The sequence below is a fragment of the Tachysurus fulvidraco genome, chromosome 3, assembly GCF_022655615.1.
Source record: "Tachysurus fulvidraco isolate hzauxx_2018 chromosome 3, HZAU_PFXX_2.0, whole genome shotgun sequence".
Taxonomy (NCBI): domain Eukaryota; kingdom Metazoa; phylum Chordata; class Actinopteri; order Siluriformes; family Bagridae; genus Tachysurus; species Tachysurus fulvidraco.
The window spans coordinates 3,305,865-3,315,864 of record NC_062520.1 but is presented as its reverse complement, the minus strand read 5'-3'; the positions used below and the strand labels follow the sequence as shown (position 1 = coordinate 3,315,864).

The 10,000-nt window shown below is 41.1% G+C and overlaps 1 protein-coding gene and 1 long non-coding RNA gene across 8 annotated transcripts in view; both read right to left on the bottom strand.

The window, feature by feature from the left end:
• LOC125140900 overlaps nt 1-7,588 on the bottom strand; it is a 25,025-nt gene extending 17,437 nt beyond the window's left edge. Inside the window, exon 1 of the long non-coding RNA XR_007140217.1 lies at nt 7,420-7,588. This is a non-coding gene — a long non-coding RNA (uncharacterized LOC125140900). The remainder of the gene's footprint in view (nt 1-7,419) is intronic.
• Nucleotides 1-10,000, bottom strand: part of ntng1a (netrin g1a) — a 197,376-nt gene that overhangs the window by 149,934 nt on the left and 37,442 nt on the right. The window lies entirely within an intron of this gene.

Genomic DNA, 10,000 nt, shown 5'->3' with positions numbered 1-10,000 from the left:
CGTGTGACTGTGTGATATAGTGTGTGACATAGTGTGTGTCTGTGTGATATAGTGTGTGACTGTGTGATATAGGGTGTGACTGTGTGATATAGTGTGTGACTGTGTGATATAGTGTGTGACTGTGTGATATAGTGTGTGACTCTGTGATATAGTGTGTGTCTGTGTGATATAGTGTGTGACTGTGATATAGTGTGTGACTGTGTGATATAGTGTGTGACATAGTGTGTGTCTGTGTGATATAGTGTGTGGCTGTGTGATATAGTGTGTGACTGTGTGATATAGTGTGTGACTGTGTGATATAGTGTGTGACTGTGTGATATAGTGTGTGACTGTGTGATATAGTGTGTGACATAGTGTGTGTCTGTGTGATATAGTGTGTGACTGTGTGATATAATGTGTGACTGTGTGATATAGTGTGTGACTGTGTGATATAGTGTGTGACTGTGATATAGTGTGTGACTGTGTGATATAGTGTGTGACTGTGTGATATAGTGTGTGACTGTGTGATATAGTGTGTGTCTGTGTGATATAGTGTGTGACTGTGTGATATAGTGTGTGACTGTGTGATATAGTGTGTGACTGTGATATAGTGTATGACTGTGTGATATAGTGTGTGACTGTGTGATACAGTGTGTGACTGTGTGATATAGTGTGTGACTGTGTGATATAGTGTGTGACTGTGTGATATAGTGTGTGACTCTGTGATATAGTGTGTGTCTGTGTGATATAGTGTGTGACTGTGTGATATAGTGTGACTGTGTGATATAGTGTGTGACTGTGATATAGTGTGTGACTGTGTGATATAGTGTGTGACTGTGTGATATAGTGTGTGACTGTGTGATATAGTGTGTGACTCTGTGATATAGTGTGTGACTGTGATATAGTGTGTGACTGTGTGATATAGTGTGACTGTGTGATATAGTGTGTGACTGTGATATAGTGTGTGACTCTGTGATATAGTGTGTGACTGTGTGATATAGTGTGTGACTGTGTGATATAGTGTGTGACTGTGTGATATAGTGTGTGACTGTGTGATATAGTGTGTGACTGTGTGATATAGTGTGTGACTCTGTGATATAGTGTGTGACTGTGTGATATAGTGTGTGACTGTGTGATATAGTGTGTGTCTGTGTGATATAGTGTGTGACTGTGTGATATAGTGTGTGACTGTGTGATATAGTGTGTGTCTGTGTGATATAGTGTGTGACTGTGTGATATAGTGTGTGACTCTGTGATATAGTGTGTGACTGTGTGATATAGTGTGTGACTGTGTGATACAGTGTGTGACTCTGTGATATAGTGTGTGACTGTGATATAGTGTGTGACTCTGTGATATAGTGTGTGACTGTGTGATATAGTGTGTGACTGTGATATAGTGTGTGTCTGTGTGATATAGTGTGTGTCTGTGTGATATAGTGTGTGACTGTGTGATATAGTGTGTGACTGTGATATAGTGTGTGACTGTGTGATATAGTGTGTGACTGTGTGATATAGTGTGTGACTGTGTGATATAGTGTGTGACTGTGTGATATAGTGTGTGTCTGTGTGATATAGTGTGTGACTGTGTGATATAGTGTGTGACAGTGTGATATAGTGTGTGACTGTGTGATATAGTGTGTGACTGTGTGATATAGTGTGTGACTGTGTGATATAGTGTGTGACTGTGATATAGTGTGTGACTGTGTGATATAGTGTGTGACTGTGATATAGTGTGTGACTGAGTGATATAGTGTGTATGGTACTGTATGTGACAGTGTTTATATTTTGTTACAAATTTACAGTGTTTAATCTTGTGTTACATTCTGTTACAGTGTTTAATCGTGTGTTACAGTGTGTTACATTGTGTTACAGTGTTTAATCGTGTGTTACAGTGTGTTACATTGTGTTACAGTGTTTAATAGTGTGGTACAGTGTGTTACATTGTGTTACAGTGTTTAATCGTGTGTTACAGTGTGTTACATTGTGTTACAGTGTTTAATCGTGTGTTACAGTGTGTTACATTGTGTTACAGTGTTTAATAGTGTGGTACAGTATTTTACAGTGTTTAATCGTGTGTTACAGTGTGTTATAGTGTTTAATAGTGTGTAATAGTTTGTGACAGTGTGATATAGTGTGTACAGTATGTGACAGTGTTTATAATGTGTTACAATATTACATTGTGTTACAGTGTTTAATAGTGTGTTACAGTGTGTTACAGTGTTTAATAGTGTGTTACAGTGTGTTACAGTGTTTAATAGTGTGTTACAGTGTTTAATAGTGTGTTACAGTGTGTTACAGTGTTTAATGGTGCGTTACAGTGTTTAATAGTGTGTTACAGTGTGTTACAGTGTTTAATAGTGTGTTACAGTGTTTAATAGTGTGTTACAGTGTGTTACAGTGTTTAATAGTGTGTTACAGTGTTTAATAGTGTGTTACAGTGTGTTACAGTGTTTAATAGTGTGTTACAGTGTTTAATAGTGTGTTACAGTGTGTTACAGTGTTTAATAGTGTGTTACAGTATTTTACAGTGTTACAGTATTTTACAGTGCTTAATAGTGTGTTACATTGTGTTACAGTGTTTAGTAGTGTGTTACAGTGTGTTACAGTGTGTTACAGTGTTTAATAGTGTGTTATAGTGTGACATAGCAACAGGTCAAGCACTGTGAATTCTCCTCTTAATCTCTTTTTATTTTTACCTTCATCTGTAGTGTAAATCTGCTCTCTCACTATTTTACTCTTTCTGCGCTTCGTATGAGATTTACTTGTGAAAGAGAGCAGCAAGACACAGAGTCACATCTGTCTCAAAGCAGCACGGTGTGATTCATGTATGTCCAACTCTGGTGAGAATCAGTCTGACATCTGCCTCTGTGCTCTAATGTGTGCTAATTAAAGCCCAGAATTCACTGCTGATATGAGCGTGAACCGTCACTCAGTCTCGCCTCCTCTGTCAGGTCCAGATGTGACAGCCACTCCTTTTAGGTCACGCTATCACGACGTGACTCAAAAGTTCCATATTGTCCCCTTAGTCACCATGCATGCCCGCTGTTGCTATAGCAACCATAATGTAGTACATTAATATAAACCTGGGATTTACGTAACAGTTAAAGCTACTATCCACTCCTCCTCCTCTTGACCAATCAGAATCCAGATTATGGATAATAATGCACGCACATTACAGTGCATTCGATTACATACCAAAACTATTTACGCCCCTCAAGCCCCATTATTTTTTTTTTAAATAATAAGTGAAGGAACTTGAGATTAAGACGATTAACTGAATTACAGACATAGCGCTCTCGCTCACGCTCGGGAGAAACAAACTCGAACCGGTTTCACCATCAGGACGTGTTCTTTTTTCACTCACTTAATTCGGATGAGTTCATTTTTTTGTGTGAATTTCATTCCCTCGCTTGTGTAACGTTAATGAGAGCCATGAATTATTCTTTCGCCGAACACGCTCTCGCAAATGAAGCTACGTCCTTTTTATCACTGATGATGAACATAAACACATTCTTCCTCTGGCCTGCATGGAATTTATTCCTCACCTCACTTTAAACTCTCATGTATCTCCTTGCTGGGGTAGCTGAGGGGTAATTAGATTAGAGTTTACGGCACATTTCTGAAAATAAATCTCCTCAGCCAGGGATTTTATCTGAATGTTCTCAACTCCTGCACTGTTTATTAATCAGCGCTGTTGAGTTCAGGATGCTGATTGGTCAGTGGGTGTTGATTCACTCACTCATTCTCTACCGCTTTATCCGAACTACCTCGGGTCACAGGGAGCCTGTGCCTATCTCACCCTGGATGGAGTACCAACCCATCACAGGGCACACACACACTCTCACTCACTCACACACTCACACACTACGGACAATTTTCCAGAGATGCCAATCAACCTACCATGCATGTCTTTGGACCGGGGGAGGAAACCGGAGTACCCGGAGAAAACCCCCGAGGCACGAGGAGAACATACAAACTCCACACACACAAGGTGGAGGCGGGAATCGAACACCCAACAGTGTGTTACAGTGTTTAATAGTGTGTTACAGTGTGTTACAGTGTTTAACAGTGTGTTACAGTGTGTTACAGTGTGTTACAGTGTTTAATAGTGTGTTACAGTGTGTTACATTGTGTTACAGTGTTTAATAGTGTGTTACAGTGTGTTACATTGTGTTACAGTGTTTAATAGTATGTTACATTGTGTTACAGTGTTTAATAGTGTGTTACAGTGTGTTACAGTGTTTAATAGTGTGTTACAGTGTGTTACAGTGTTTAATAGTGTGTTACAGTGTGTTACAGTGTGTTACAGTGTTTAATAGTGTGTTACAGTGTGTTACATTGTGTTACAGTGTTTAATAGTGTGTTACAGTGTGTTACATTGTGTTACAGTGTTTAATAGTGTGTTACAGTGTGTTACATTGTGTTACAGTGTTTAATAGTGTGTTACAGTGTGTTACATTGTGTTACAGTGTTTAATAGTGTGTTACAGTGTGTTACAGTGTTTAATAGTGTGTTACAGTATGTTACATTGTGTTACAGTGTTTAATAGTATGTTACATTGTGTTACAGTGTTTAATAGTGTGTTACAGTGTGTTACAGTGTTTAATAGTGTGTTACAGTGTGTTACATTGTGTTACAGTGTTTAATAGTGTGTTACAGTGTGTTACATTGTGTTACAGTGTTTAATAGTGTGTTAGAGTGTGTTACAGTGTTTAATAGTGTGTTACAGTGTGTTACATTGTGTTACAGTGTTTAATAGTGTGTAACAGTGTGTTACATTGTGTTACAGTGTTTAATAGTGTGTTACAGTGTGTTACAGTGTTTAATAGTGTGTTACAGTGTGTTACATTGCGTTACAGTGTTTAATCGTTTGTTACAGTGTTTAATAGTGTGTTACAGTGTGTTACAGTGTTTAATAGTGTGTTACAGTGTGTTACATTGCGTTACAGTGTTTAATCGTTTGTTACAGTGTTTAATCGTGTGTTACAGTGTGTTACAGTGTTTATTAGTGTGTTACAGTGTGTTACAGTGTTTAACCCCCACCCCCACCCCCATCCTGAACGCAGCAGAGAAATAAAGTGTCATGTTGTGATCCTTTTCAGCCGTCCTTTTCCCAACTTTTTTCTAAACTAGACGAGGAATCGAGAAAGATGGAATATAGCTCTCTATAAAACAATGTTTTTCATGGCTTGAGACAAAATGTCCTCACTTTCCCTACAGAAATAGCCTGTCCCAGCTAATTTACAAACCCATCACTCTTCTTCATGTTCTCCAACATGGAGGGAAACATAGCTTCCCAACAGGAAGGAAATAAAGAGTGATAATACCACCTTCTTTTCCTTTTTTCTGCCACTCTTGTCCTCTGACACACCATGCCATCATGCGTCGGCCATCTTTATCAGCTATATCATATAAACCTGCTGATATGAACTATAAAACATTCTGTCAATTACTTTAGAATCATTTCCTCTCATCTCCACGTTCTTTATGCTAAAAAAGCAGAACATTTGCAACGGATGTGTTTTTTTTTTGTCTTTATTCCGAGAGGACAGAGATAGACTGGGCTGTTTTATGGCATTATTACATTATGGATTTTTTCTCTCAGCCCTCGCAGCTCAGACATAAAAAGGTACACTCAGAGGCATTAGACACCGAGCTCGGCCATAAAGGGTTTTTTTTTTTATTTCATTTTTAATACCTTATAGTTTTAATGTCTGTATTTCCAGACATTCGTGCTATGCGGTTACCTTAACAAGGTAAAAATAATCTGCTCATTTGCACGGCAGCTTTAAAACAATGAATCTGCAGCTGAAACCATACACAAGAGCTTCAGGCTGAACAGATCTACATTAATGGTCCCTGAACATCTTCCTGGAGATCACCTTCCTCCAGAAATTCACTTTCAGCTGTAATCCACACACCTGCTCTGGATAACCAGGTCATCTGATAGAAAGCAGATCTCCAGATACGACCGAGGAGTAATCAGATCCCCGACCTTTGGAATGCCGTGACATGCCAGTCTATCATCGTGCTCGGGATGCCGCGATAGACGATCAGTCACCGACCTTAAAAAACTCTGTGACACGGTGGCCGATCACGATGCTGGAAATGCCATGTTACTGCAGCCAACCATGACACTCGGAATGAAATGGCACCGAGAGCCGATCACTGCTGCTGAAATGCCGTGGCACATGAGGTCCAATCACCACACTTACACTCGCACAGCATGAACACCAATCATGACGCTTCTTATGCTGCAACACCGCGGCCAATCAGGACGCCTAGAAGGCTAAAAGTCTGCAGACAACCATAATAACCGGATTACTAACACAGCAGCAAATCAGGATGCTCGAACTACCAAACTATCACAGTTTATTACTGTATTTTACTTTAAATGCCATAAATGCCCACATTAGCCAATCGAGACGCTTAGACCACCGGCCCAAAACAACGACAAGTCAGGATGCACGAAATCTCAAAACACCTCGGCCAATCAGGATGTAGAATGGCGCAACATGGACGTTGAGGATGTGGAGGAGGTGGTGGTGGCCTAGTTTACGGTGTTGGACTGCTGATCGGAAGGTTGTGAGCTCAAATCCCACATCCACCATGCTGCCACTGCTGGGCCGCTGAGCAAGGCCCTTAACCCTCAAATGCTCAGTTGTATAAATTATATACAATGTTAGTTGCTCCATATAAAGAGTCACTAAATGCCATATATGTAAATGCCATATATGTGGAACGGTGCAACAAATCGGCCAATCAGGAAGCACGAAATATCTCAACACTTTATAATAACATTCCACTTGATTTATCTACATTATTATTAAATTCTGTTTGTAATAATGAAATAAATAGTCAAACATTTTGTACTGAAGTTTTGTTTATCGATAAAATGTTGCCGTTTTTTATTTATTTATGCTCAAATAAAATCTTTAAAATCTCTCCAAAGTGCACAATGAAGACTGTCATACTTTATGTGTGTGTGTGTGTGTGTGTGTGTGTGTGCGTGCGTGCGTGCGTGCGTGCGTGCGTGTGTGTGCGCGTGCGCGTGCGCTGTATATTCTACTTTCTATGGACAGTAAGTAGGCCAGTGGAGTAAGTGAGAAAACAGGAGGGGGTTGTTAAAGGAAGGACAGTGTGTCCAGGACACACACACACACACACATATATACACACATACGCACACACACACACACACACACACACACACACACACACACACACACACACACACACACACACACACACACACACATGGAGGGTTTTTTTGGTAATCAAGTTTTTTAACGGTATACAATTACTTATCTAGAGTAATAATAATGTCTGTGAAATATCAGAGATAGCAAACGTAACCTGTGTGTGTGTGTGTGTGTGTGTGTGTGTGTGTGTGTGTGTGTGTGTGTGTGTGTGTGTGTGTGTGTGTGTGTGTTTACTCACAGATATTAGCCGTGCCTTTAGGTATAGGCAGGTAGCTCCCGGGGCTCCAGGCTCGTCCCTGGTAGTTCCTCTTGCAGCGTCCGCAGTCGGGCCCCGTGGTGTTGTGCTCACACTCACAGCTCAGCTTCTCCTTATCAAACACACAGCTGTTCGCATGCAGGTTACACTTACACCTACACAGAGAGAGAGAGAGAGAGAGAGAGAGAGAGAGAGAGAGAGAGAGAGAGAGAGAGAGAGAGAGACATACAGTCAGTTTCAAAAATATTGGCACCCTTCATTAATGCAAACCTTTTTCCATCCAATACACTGGAACAGCTTTGTAGCACTTCCTGTTCCTCAGGGTTAAAGAGTAAAACAATGTGCAGTTCTGCTGAAGGGAAGAGAGAGAAGATTTATTATAAACCTGTTACTTCTTGTCCTGCTCTAATGTGTCCCTTATACACACTGGGACGTCTCCACTGGGACGTGTTCACTCTGTATTCTTCTCAAACTGTGTAAACACATCAGTGCTAAAATATGATCTTTTATATGATCGCGAGCACACACACACACACACACACACACACACACACACACACACACACACACACACACACACACTCCTCTGTAAAGAATCACAATTACACACACACACACATTCTTATTTAACTGTACATAATCACATACTCCTCTGTACATTATCACACACACACACACACACACACACACACACACACACACACACACACACACACACACACACACACAAACTCCTCTGTAAACAATCACAATTACACACACACACATTCTTATTTAACTGTACATAATCACATACTCCTCTGTACATTATCACACACACACACACACACACACACACACACACACACACACACACACACACACACACACACACACACACTCCTCTGTAAACAATCACAATTACACACACACACAGGTTCTTATTTAACTGTACATAATCACATACTCCTCTGTACACTATCACACACACACACACACACACACACACACACACAAACACACACACACACACACACCTGTACATACACACACCTATACACAATCACGCACATACACACACCTGTACACAATCACACACATATGCACAAATCTCTGCACAAACACACACACACACACAAACACACACACACACACACACACACACACACACACACACACACACACACACACACACACACACACACACACACACACACACTCCTCTGTAAACAATCACAATTACACACACACACAGGTTCTTATTTAACTGTACATAATCACATACTCCTCTGTACACTATCACACACACACACACACACACACACACACACAAACACACACACACACACACACCTGTACATACACACACCTATACACAATCACGCACATACACACACCTGTACACAATCACACACATATGCACAAATCTCTGCACAAACACACACACACACACAAACACACACACACACACACACACACACACACACACACACACACACACACACACACACACACACACACACACACACACACTACCTAAAGGCCTCACAGACCACTCCTCAGTGTGAAGTCTTTGTGATTTTGTGTGTGTGTGTGTGTGTGTGTGTGTGTGTGTGTGTGTGTGTGTGTGTGTGTGTGTGTGTGTGTGTGTGTGTGTGTGTGTGTGTGACGGTTCTCCAGCTCGTGCTCCCGTGCTGCCCTTCCGTCACGTCTGCATCTGTTCCCTTTATGTGCTGCTTTGTTCTCTGTTTATTTCCTCTGACACCTGTTTGTTTAGATTCCCGTCTCGTCTCGTCTCGTCTCCGCCCCGTCTTGTTATTGCTGTCCTGATTATTTTCACGTTTTTGTTGTCGTCCCCTTTGATTAGTTGCTGTATTTAAACCCTCATGACTATCAGCGTTTCCTGTTGCCTCCGCTTCTGTCCTATGTCCATGTCGTCCAGACGATAAACCCAACACCCATAGATTTGATTTCACGTTAATGAACTCAGAACATTCTCCATTAATCGTCACCAGAGACGAAGACAGTAATGCAAGCCCGTCTTTCAAGAGGAAGTCGGTCGGAGACGACGGCCTCGACGTGCGAGAGGACGAAGGGTCGAGGATTCGAGTTAATATTAGAGTTTAAACGGATTCTAAATTCTACAACATTCTAGATGTCGATTTGACCGGCTGTCATTTTTTACATAGAGCTCTTTTGATGAGTGATAAAAGGGTTAAAATACAGAGCTCGTGTGCAGTTTATAGGGTGTAGAAATACGTTTCGTATCCATCACCATGGCAACGAGAAGTCATAAGGACACGCAAGTCATTTTCCTCACATTGTTTTTAGGCTTAGAAGCTAAAATGAACTAGAGATGATCCCATCAACACGACCTGTACAGTGTGTGAGGGAAGAGCTGGCCATTGATTTGGATATCCTGCATATTTCAGAGAAACCCGATGCACGCGAGAGCGGCCATTTCTCATCAGGTTGTTGATGGCTCGCTGAAGCCTGTGGGGACTTTAAAACACCGTACAAAGCATTTATCTCTTATCAGCCTTCCCAAACCACCCTGCTTTTAACCTCTCTCTCTCTCTCTCTC